Raw genomic sequence first — 11,226 nt, 5'->3', positions numbered from 1 at the left:
GATTTAACAAGTTTACACCCTCCACTAAGATATCCTTGGGTGGATTCTGAAACGTTTCCTATTGGCACCTCGGAATAATCAGAATTTATTGACTTAACGAGGGTCGGTTTTGGTTTGTTTGGAATTTCACGCAAAGCTACACAAGGACTATCTGCGCTAGCCGTCCCTAATTTAGCAATGCAAGACTAGAGGGAAGGCAGCTAATCATCACCACCCACCGCCAACTCTTGGGCTACTCTTTTAACAACGAATAGTTGGATTGGCCCTAACATTATAGTGCACGGCTGAAAGGGCGAGCATGTTTGGTGTGACGGGAATTCGAACCCGCGACTTTTGGATTAGGATCGGTAATAATTTCAGAGCTTGCTCGTAATTTGTAACAAAAACTCGGCTTGTAAAATATCTATGTAAAAATATGAAGAACATTTAATATTTTTTTCGTTCTTTCTGGATTTCTTTACACATCGCGCTTTGTTACTTGCTTTTATTTAACAGTTTATTATCTTCATAGCTAATACAACCGATTAATAGGCTTAATACAAACCAGAATAGCGACATACTTGCTGTCTTACCATTTACAGTCATTTATAAAACTGTTATACGAGCGTGTGTGAGTAAGTGTATATATACATATATTAACATTTATTAGCACTGTCAGAAGTTTTACAGCAATAAAAGAAGACGATAAGTGGCTATCGGTGCATATGTACATGTGCTAATAATGTAGTTCCGGTGTCTTTTCCCACGTGAGAAGATCGGATACTCAAAGAACAAGACAATAATTTCCGGCAGTTTCAAGTGCAATTTTTATCTACCGACTCCTCTCTCCCCTTCAATAATCCTTTTCTCTTCGCTTTTCAAAGTATAGTAGCACATGTGACCTTCAACCTGTAACGCCATTTAATGGTTTCAGGTCACGATTACCAGTATTTCTGATAATACAGTTATCCATTTCAGTGTATTCATTTCCGTATTTGTTACGGAGTCCGGAATCAAAAATACCTTAAATAGTGCTCCCCAGTGGCACAGCACTATGTATGCGGACAAACATCGCTAGAGAGTGAGTTTCGATACTTCTGGTGGGCAGAGCACACATAGCCCGTTATGTTGCTTTGTGCTTAATTCTAAACGAACAGGCCTGGTATGGCCAGGTGGTTAGAGCGCTCAACTCGCAATATGAGGGTCGCTGGTTATAATCCCCATCTCATGAAACATGCTTGCCTCTTTAGCTGCATGGGCGTTATAACGTCACGATCAATCTCACTATTCGTTGGTAAAAAGTAGCCCAAGAGTTAGCGGTGGGTGGTAATGACTAGCTAGCTGCCTTCCATCTAGTCTTAAACTACTAAATTAGGAACGGCTAGTGCAGATAGCTCTCGTGTAGCTTGGCGCGAAATTTTAAACAAACAAACAAACAAATACCTGACAGAAGAAAAAAAAAGTGTATAAAGATGAGTTTTCCGTTGCGGCTTTTCTTGTGTTACGAAACGTTTATTGCAAAATATGAACAGCAGAAGTCTATTTTTGTTAAAAACAATTTACTTCATTTTATGACGTACAAGAAAATCCAACATTCAACCACAAACTTCGGATTAAACAAAACGACAAAGAAGGGGGTTCAACTCCCTACTTTAAACGCGCCTTCCCAGGTGTTTTTTTTTTCTCCAATTCGGAGAGTGAGTATCAAGTTTTTTTCACAGTTCCTCTAAACAGAGAACCAAATCATATTAAAACTTGAACTCCCTCCACCCACACACACACCTAACAATATTTAATTCGAGCCCTGTCTTCGTTATACAACGTCTGGAAAACAACCTAAAGGTTAATAATAAAAAGTAATTTTGCGGTAATAGCATCCAAAAAGCTGCAGAAAAAACTAAATTCACTCTATCTACTGCAGGGAGTGAACCGCAAATTTAAGAGTTATTAAACCTTCTATCCTGTCACCGAAGCATCAATGGCCTCAACGTTTAACAAATGTAAATGTTTGTTCTTTCAAATTATACAGTTGAGGAAGTTTGACAAACCAATCATGAAATACGGAATTATTTGATAAGCAAATAGCAAATGAACATGTGATACAGAATTAGTTTAAAAACCAATCATGAGATATAAATTTATTTTGTTAAACTAATCACGAGATATGGAATTATTTCATAAACCAGTCACGTGATACAGAATTACTTTAATATATGAATGATGAGAATAATATCCATGATGGTAATTTAATAAACCTACAAAAAAACGGGAGGGTCTAATCCCCACAGACGTAACAGATGAGCATAATAGGAATAGGTTTTTAGCTTGGAACTCAACAACGACAAATGATGGTGATAACATTCCATTATCGAACCGTCAACAAAACTTCACAGAAATGAACCTTCATCATTTCTGAAGAGTCGTTACAGATATATTCCCATTATGACGTTAACTGATGGTACTCGTAGAAACTGTAATATACATACAAAGTGGATAATGAATAAAAATATATATATACTGTTTGGGTACCAAAGTTCTACTATCTACAACAATGTTCCAGCTACCCTATTGAGGTTAATGACTATCGGCAAAAAATTACTGACTGCCACCCCTAGTAAAAAAAAGTCGTTCAGTTCTGTCAAGAAATGTTAGTTCTTGTATCGCTAAGAGAAAGTTATTACGTATTTATTACTTCTAATTAATTCTACTTCCAGGGGACGTCTCAAAATTTGTGTTCTTCCAGCAGTGGCAATTTCACATCGAACAGACCTTGGAAGTTGAGGAAACATTATTTCAAAACGACTCCTTTCTTCGTAGTAGAAAACGTTTGAACTCAGAATAATATTTAAAACTTCTGTGATCAGTTTTGATTTATCGCTATGTAAATTATGTTCTAACAACGATTTGTCTCTTCGTTAATATTTCCTTTTCATCTGCTGTTTACACCTCACAGTAAAAAGCCAATCAGTAAGATAACGTATAAGAATTTCTTTAAAACTTGATCACAACTGGTCATAAATAAACAAAAACGTAAATATATATATATATTATTTATCAACCTCACCCCTGTAGCTCAGGAGTAAGCGTGAGAGCTCATAACGTTAAAATTGACCCGGGTTCGAATCCCCGTCACAAAAAACACATGCTCGCCCTTTCAGCCGTAGAGGCATTATAATGTATGATCAATACCATTCTTCGTTTGTAAAAGAGTAGTCCAAGAGTTGGCAGTGAGCGGTGATGACTAGCTGTCTTCCCTCTAGTCTTACACTGCTAAATTAGGAACGGTTAGCGCCGGTAATCTCTTCTGTAGCTTTGCTTGAAATTCGAAATCAAACGTTAAAATCATGGATTGAGTCTCTGCGGTAGGCACAGCGTTGGACAGCCCTTTTAAAACTTTGAAAGTAAATAAACAAACAAGCATAGTAGCTAACCATAACTGTATAGGAATCGTTGAAATGACTGACCATTAGCAAATGTTACAAGCGCAGCCATGTTGTGTCATGTTATATGTTGACACTTGCCCTAAGTTCATCCAGCTTCATGTATGAGAAATAGACACTATTGGCCCAGTGATTATTTGTTGTTATAACACCAGGTGTATACAACAACAGTTTCTTACTCGTATGTTGCAGTATTCACGAGTATGACTTACGTTTCACATCAGCTCTCCAAGTTTTTACGACGACACTAAAGTCACTGATCAACGCTCGGGTATACGACCTTACTGTCAAATAATCTTGACGCTACTGTCATGATCTGTTGCATATCTTTGAAGTTAAAAGTCCTTGACCCCCAGAAACACACTGCGTTAAAGTCACGTTAGGGTGTAACGAAAGGAAATAGATGTGACGTGGACAAAGAAATGATATCTGCATGCTTAGTTACGCAGGAGAAGGAATAGGGAATAAAGCCGGGGAAATTATAGAGGAATGTTACCGTGTACGTAATATGCGATAAAAAATACGCACTCAAGCCATAACATATGTAAAACTATGGCTTCCTGTATAACAGGAGAGTAAAGTAACTCTTCTAAGATTCTTCATGTTTCATTCATTTTCTCACTTTTATTTCTTTCCCTCAATATGCTGTTCTCATTCCATAGTTTCTTCATTTTACAATTCCCTCAATCCTCCCCCATCCCCAGTGGTATATTTGTGGACTTACACTGCTAGAGACCGGATTTCGATACTCGTGATGGCCTGAGAACAGACAGCTCACTGTGTAGCTTTGTGCTAAACAAATTTTTCTTTCTTAAATCAGCTTACATTTTTTACTTCTCTTTACCACGAAATGTACTTTTATTTTTATTCTCTCATTCCTCGTGCTCACATAATGTTGTTGTTTTTATGTTTTGATATAATTATTTATCAGTCTTTTCTTTTGTGTCCAATAAAAAAATCCCAAATAACCCAACTAGAAGATATAATTATTCTAACTTTAAATATAATCTCTCGACTTGCCCCTCCTCCTTTCTGTCATGCGGCACGTGAGGCTGCACGAGGAGGGCAGCTGAAACATCGGTTGCATGAAGAACAGCTGGGTTAGTTTATAAACGTTCGGGGTGAGGAACGTTAGCTAAACAGATACTCCAATCGCCCAAGTGAGAAAAGGCAAGCTGTAAAACCAGCATAATTTTGTTTAAGTTAGAACGACTGATAATACCAGTGCAAAACAACTGTTATAACAGTGTGTGGAGGACACGGGAAGCTGTTCATACAAGTCTCATATTAATACAGGTAACCTATTATACGTTACATAGATACTTTACTTTAACTAGTTGTAGTAGATATAGATATAAATGTAACTTAAATTCCTCGATGTTTGCCATATTCTGTTTTATGAGAACTTCATGAATGAAATTAAAGATCTCGAATGATAAAATATTGAAACAAACTCTTTAAACAATATTCAAAATATTCGTGTTTTGTTGTGTTTTTTTAGTTCCAGTATCTTTGGTTTAGTTTTTTAAAACCAATACATATTTCAATGTTGTACTCGCGAGCTGTTCTGTAACGTTTGTTCCATTGATCTTTGATACCAACAACAAAGTTTAAAATGAAATAGTGTATTGTTATGTAGAAACGGTCCCTTAGTTGATAAAAACGTTTGTAAAAACGCAAAGCTACACAATTGGATGTCTGTTATTTGCTTACTGCAGGTATCGAAACATAATTTTGCCTCGCAAGTCTTATGATTCGTCAATGAGCTACTAAGAGGCCTTAAAAATGGGGAAAGATAAATAGTAAAGCGGGCGTTAAAACAAAAACTGAATTCCCTATACCTTGCTATAACTGCACATTTTGGTTTTGACTTTTAGGTGTAGCATTTATTTTTATTTCTGGGTAAAAAAAATATAAAAAGCATATATTTTACTGCATAAAATTTTTTATGTCAAAATGTTTCTCATAAATTGATATCAGATTGGTAACATAACTGTTTTTTGCCCTGATGTTCTAAAACATGTTTGTTTGTTTTTAATTGTGATAAACATGATAATGGACTTGCATGAACTGAAGGTTAGAATATTCGACTCGCAACCTACTGACTGTGGAATCGAATCCCCGTCGCTCTTTCAACCATGTGAGCGTTAAAATGTGACGGTCAATCGTAATATTTGTTGGTAAAAGATAGGCTTAAGAGTTATCGTTGTAGGGGAGAGGTGTTACTAGCTGCCTTTTATCTTGTTTTCACTACAAAAATTAGGGAGGAATACGTGTAAAGAAGAAAGGTGCCACTTGCAAAAGGTACCCGAGAATCATCGATGATATACCTTGCATTTTGTGTTGCTTCAACAATCTTCGCGGCCTCGGGACTAAAAAAAAAAAAAAAAAAAAAGAGTATGGGCTTCTACATAAAACATCTCTCGACGGGATAGTTAAAATGTGACCTTTAAGGCTATATAAATTTAGTTATTAACTTTGCACTATCAAGCTACGAAATTGCAAGTAAAACTCGTGGAGAAAAAAACAACACAAGAAACATTACTGAAACCGAGTAATTTCTTCATGAAAGATTTTAATTTTTACCACAGGGAAACATAATATTCACAAATATACAACTGATCTGTTTTTTGTTTTTTCCTACTACCTATTAAAATGTATTATAGTGTTTTATATAGTCGCCGTTTTTGGAGGCCTGGCATTCGACTCGTAATCTGAGAATCGCGGGTTCGAATCCCCGTCACACCAAACATGCTCGCCCTTGCAGCCGTGGGGGCGTTATAATGGTTATAATGGTAAGAGAAGCCCAAGAATTGCCTTCCCTCTAGTCTTACACTGCTAAATTAGGCACGGCTAACAAGGTACATATTTTTGCGCGAAATTCAAAACAAACCAGACAGCATTTGGATCTGGTAATACGTGTTCTATACATCTTCATCGCCAGATGGGGCTTTAACTCAACATGGCGAATGTTTGTTGCATCATTTGTAAGGTTTATATAAATTTGCTTAGTTTGTAATTGAAATTGGTATCCAGGATGGATATAATTTTGTGTATTTCATGCGAAAAGAACATGTCAACCGGGCATTTTTCAGTTAATAATACAAAAAAAAAGTGACTGAAAGAAGGCGTTCTGCTAATTGTCTAAAAGAATGGTGATAATAATAGTTTTGTTGTTCAACTTGACGTGGCAGGCAGAAGTTAGTGATGATGAGGCATCGTTGGCAAATTGTTGAGAATGGGTGAAATTACTATGTCGTGATCGGCGAGGCAAGGGGTCCTGTATCAATATATTGAAACCTTGGTGACGTTAGCGCCTTCGGGCGGTGGACAATTGCCATTTATATACTTCAGTCAAGTGTAATTCGGTTTACGAACAAATTATCTACTCATTTCCTACAATGTAAAAACAATATGAACACTTGCTACCGTTGTTCCCCAGTGGCACAGCTATATGTCTGCGGACTTACGACGCTAGAAACCAGGTTTCGATACCCGTGGTGGGCAGAGCACAGACAACCTATGATGTAGCTCTGTGATTAATTGCGAACTTTCTGTCTGCGTACGTCTGTAGAATTTCATTAGTTCGTGAGCTGAACGTAATCTCGTGAATTAACATCTCCGCCCTATGAATTCGAGGATTCAGAGCACTCGTCTCGTTGCCGAATAAACGCAACCTCCGACCTTTGGGGTCGTGGGGTGCGCTTTAAGAGTCAAATCATCGCTGTTTGATCAGACAAGGATAGCCCGAGATGTGGCTGCTATCCTTTATTGTCTAATTTAGATAGTAGGAAATGATTTTTGTGTAGCTTTGCGCAAAAATTTCTAAAAAACAAAAAGAAAATCATAACACTCAGCCAGGCTGTATATTTAGAAACGCAGACTAAGAATTCTGTAGCCAGTGTACATTTTACCCAGATTATTTTTATTTAAATGCCTTGTAGGTTTATTTTTTAACAAATACATTCAAAATTATCTTCACTGACGCATAATGTAATATAACCCCAAGTTTATTCTTCATTAAAACTGAATGGAAGATTAATTCTCATGATATTTTTATAATTTTTGTTCAAGTGATCATTCCGATAATTTTTGTTTTATAATTCGTATACTTTAATAGGAGTTCGAAATTAAGAATGTGTTAGGAACTCTTAATAACGGGCCCCCTAGTGGCACAATATATCTGTGGATTCGCACTGCTGAAAACCGGGTTTCGATATCAGTTGTGGGCAGAGCACACAACCCATTGTGTAGCTTTGTGCTAAATTCCAAACAAACTCTTAATAATGAAATATTAACGTACCGTGTTGAATTATTACATTTTATCATCAAAATAGTAAGGCAGGGCCTGTCCAGGTGTGGTGGTTAGCACACTTGAGTTGCAATCTGTAAGTTGGGGTTCGAATCCCTATCATTGAACATGCTCGTTCTTTCAGCTGTGGGAGCGTTATAATGTGATTGTCAATCCCACTATTTGTTTGTGAGAGAAAATCCCAAGAATTGGCGTTGGGTGATGTTGATTAGCTGCTTTTCATTTAGTCTGTCACTGCTTAATTCGGGGCAGCTAGCGCAGATAGCCCTCATGTAAATGTGCGCTAAGCCCAAACTAACCGTTCTGCTATACAGAGTAAAAGGCTTTATTGTACCGAAGATGTATATATGTACACACACTAAAATCCAGTTTCCATACCCGTGGTGTTCATAGCATGTTTAACTTTGCTCTTAACAAACAAACAAACAAGGTACGTAATGGATTTTACTTTAAAGTCAACAAAATAATTTTTCGTTCAAAGAGAGGAACTGTACAATCTCGGAGACTTAAATTTTATAATTAATTGTCAGTTAATTGTGAGTTAATAATGCTTTGGCTGATGAATTAGTTGTATAAAAATAAGATACTGTTTCGGTTTCACCACACTTCAGTTACCTTATGTTGTAACTACTTTTTGAAATATACATTTCGAGACTTCTTAAACTAAGTGTGTGTGCAGACACATGTGGTGTGAAATGGAAACGTGTGCCCCTGTTTTATTTTACGTGGGTTTTTACTTTACCTACTCCATTTTAATACTACCTCTAAACATCATTTCAGTTTCAATGTTTTCGAATATATTAGCGTATTCTTAACTTTCTGTCGCCGATCGTATCGATTCAAATACTAGCCCTGTTACTAACCCCGCTAGTTACTAGCGTATCGGAAGTCTTTTGTAAAACAGGCGATAATTTTAAAGTATAAAGGTTATTTATTTTTTAGAACATCTATTAGCGCCATCTCGTGTGAATGCGCAAAAGTAAAAACCAAAAAGTATTAACAGATCAATAGAGTAGAATAAAAACGTACTGAACACTGAACCGTTTAAATTGTCTGTTCTTTTCTTTTTTTACACTTGAAATCTTAGTTCTTTGCTCCCCGCCCCCAGTGGCACAACGGGATGTTTTGTTTGCGAACTTGCATAGCTAGAAATAGGATTTCGATACCAGTGGTGGACGCAGCACAGAGAGCACATTGTGTAGCTTCATGCTCAATTCCAAATAGTTCTTTAACAGTGTAACTGTCTATTAAAAATACATTTAAATTTGAGAAAAATCCTACACATGTTTCATTGGTTACGAATGACAGAAATGTTATCGTTTATTCATCGATTTCCTAACTAGCACAGTTTCTAAGAAATGGCTTTAAATTATGTCAGGTTTTCCTATTTCTATTCAGTCTTGGAACCTAGAAGCATTTTCGCTTCGTTAGTTTCATTGGACGTAGAAAAATGAAAGCTATCACTTGTTGGTTAATAAATTGTGTAAAGCAATCGACGGCTACAGCCCTTATTAACTGGCCTAACGTTTTCTTCTAACTTTGTTGTAACTATATTTCGTCACGACTGGTTGAATCTCAGTCATGCATAATATCGAAGAACGTGACGGACATTCGTCTAACAAGGCTTGCTTGAGAAAAACAAAAAAGGCATAATGGCTGATAGGCCTAACATGTATAACGAAACAATTAGCCAGTAACGAGGTAAACATTTGGTAAAACGTAATATTTACCTTTTCGTTTCCTTCTTCCCGGAACTTGTTAACTTTTATAAAGTTAATATTTCTGAAAAAAGTATGCGGAAACTTTGTACAGTTGTTTTTCTACAAGATGTTGAACAAATTAGTGATGGAATTGTTTTCTGTTCACCACCTAGTTATTTAACTGTTCCTGTTGTAATAGTTTTTCATTGTTAATTCTGAAGTTTTAATAATTTCACTGTCATTATTATCTCTGTTTATTTGAGCAAAATTTATTATGAAACACAAAAACTTTAAAAACCAGAAAATGAATCCCAAATACTTTTGAGAAGGGATACGACCTTTTGTAATACCGTCATACGTAGTGTCAGAATTTTGAGAAGGCGATCCAAAATGAGTACTGATTTATAACAAAAATTATAGAGAAATAAATGTAGAGGGCTTAAGTATTTTTTAGGAAAGGGGTATCTTCTGTATTTGCGCCACCAGTTAGGGTTTGTTTTGTTTGTTTGTTTTGGAATTTCGCACAAAGCTACTCGAGGGCTATCTGTGCTAGCCGTCCCTAATTTAGCAGTGTAAGACTAGAGGGAAGGCAGCTAGTCATCACCACCCACCGCCAACTCTTGGGCTACTCTTTTACCAACGAATAGTGGGATTGACCGTCACATTATACACCCCCACGGCTGGGAGGGCGAGCATGTTTAGCGCGACGCGAGTGCGAACCCGCGACCCTCAGATTACGAGTCGCACGCCTTACGCGCTTGGCCATGCCAGGCCACCAGTTAGGGATAACGGTTTTGTTTGTTTTTTTCAGTTTTTAGAAAAAACCAAAACTTAATTCTCTCATCGGTCAAGTTATACTTGGATTTTATTAATAAAAGAAAAAGATACCCATGTGTGTCCGAAATGGCTGGGTTAAACAGAACGTGGTTCATTTTAAAAGTTCTCAGTGACTCGGTAGGCTTAACATATTAAAATTTTAGGTTCGACCCATATGGTGGGCACAGCCCAGTGTGCAGCTTAGCGCTTGAAGCAAATAGTGTTTTAAATAACTTAATTGAACTTTTTCCTCTTGTTTATAAGAATAACTTAATTTTGAATATTCTTTGTGACGTAGGAGTAATTCAATAAAATTATTAAGCTAATTCCACACTATATTTGTCGCAATATTTCAAATTCATGCATTCATTAGCTTTTCTTCATTGGGAGTAGTTTTAATCCTATTTTATAATAGCTTTGTTTGAGTTGTTCATGAAACAGGTTGCGAAAAATAAATATAGTGTGGAATAAGTCTGAAAGTATAACTTTATATTAAATCATAAATCAAATTTAGGCTAAGACTGTTTAATATCCTGCCCCAAATAGATTTTGCCCCTTTCTCGACATGTTTGTTTAGATTATTTCATCGTCAACATATTTTTTAGCTGCGGCATAGCGGTTCATAGAATGACTCCGAGATATTTAAGTACAAACTTTCAGCTCGTAACTCCGTTGTCTCTTGACCGGTGTGGGATTTGATTACAGTTTTGGACACAAGAGGTCAAATTTTTTTTATTTATATTTGACCAACACGAAAGGTTTCGTACATTAATTTACTCTTATCCTGTCTAAAACAATTTCAGTTTGAAGGTAGGCTAGTACAGATTCTGATGAGTAATAACATTTAATAACTTGGTACTGCTGGTGCACAAAAATGTATCTAATAAAAAGGGGGGAGGTCTCCTAGATTACTCAACTCTAATTCTGTCTGAAAAAATTTCAAGTTTCGTGGATATTGCGGATTTCCTCTAGTTAATCA

General features: G+C 36.5%; 1 protein-coding gene across 5 annotated transcripts in view; it reads left to right on the top strand.

Annotated features, from left to right (window-relative positions):
* Positions 1-4,465: 4,465 nt before the first annotated feature.
* Positions 4,466-11,226, top strand: part of LOC143253756 (TNF receptor-associated factor 4-like) — a 30,636-nt gene continuing 23,875 nt past the window's right edge. For 3 of the 5 annotated variants that reach the window (XM_076508080.1, XM_076508077.1, XM_076508078.1), the window contains exon 1: positions 4,466-4,715. The gene's annotated coding sequence lies outside the window, so the exon portion shown is untranslated. The remainder of the gene's footprint in view (positions 4,716-11,226) is intronic. The other 2 variants (XM_076508082.1, XM_076508081.1) reach the window with 1 other exon arrangement.

The sequence above is a fragment of the Tachypleus tridentatus genome, chromosome 6, assembly GCF_004210375.1.
Source record: "Tachypleus tridentatus isolate NWPU-2018 chromosome 6, ASM421037v1, whole genome shotgun sequence".
NCBI classification, from domain to species: domain Eukaryota; kingdom Metazoa; phylum Arthropoda; class Merostomata; order Xiphosura; family Limulidae; genus Tachypleus; species Tachypleus tridentatus.
This window is presented reverse-complemented; position numbering and strand designations above follow the sequence as displayed.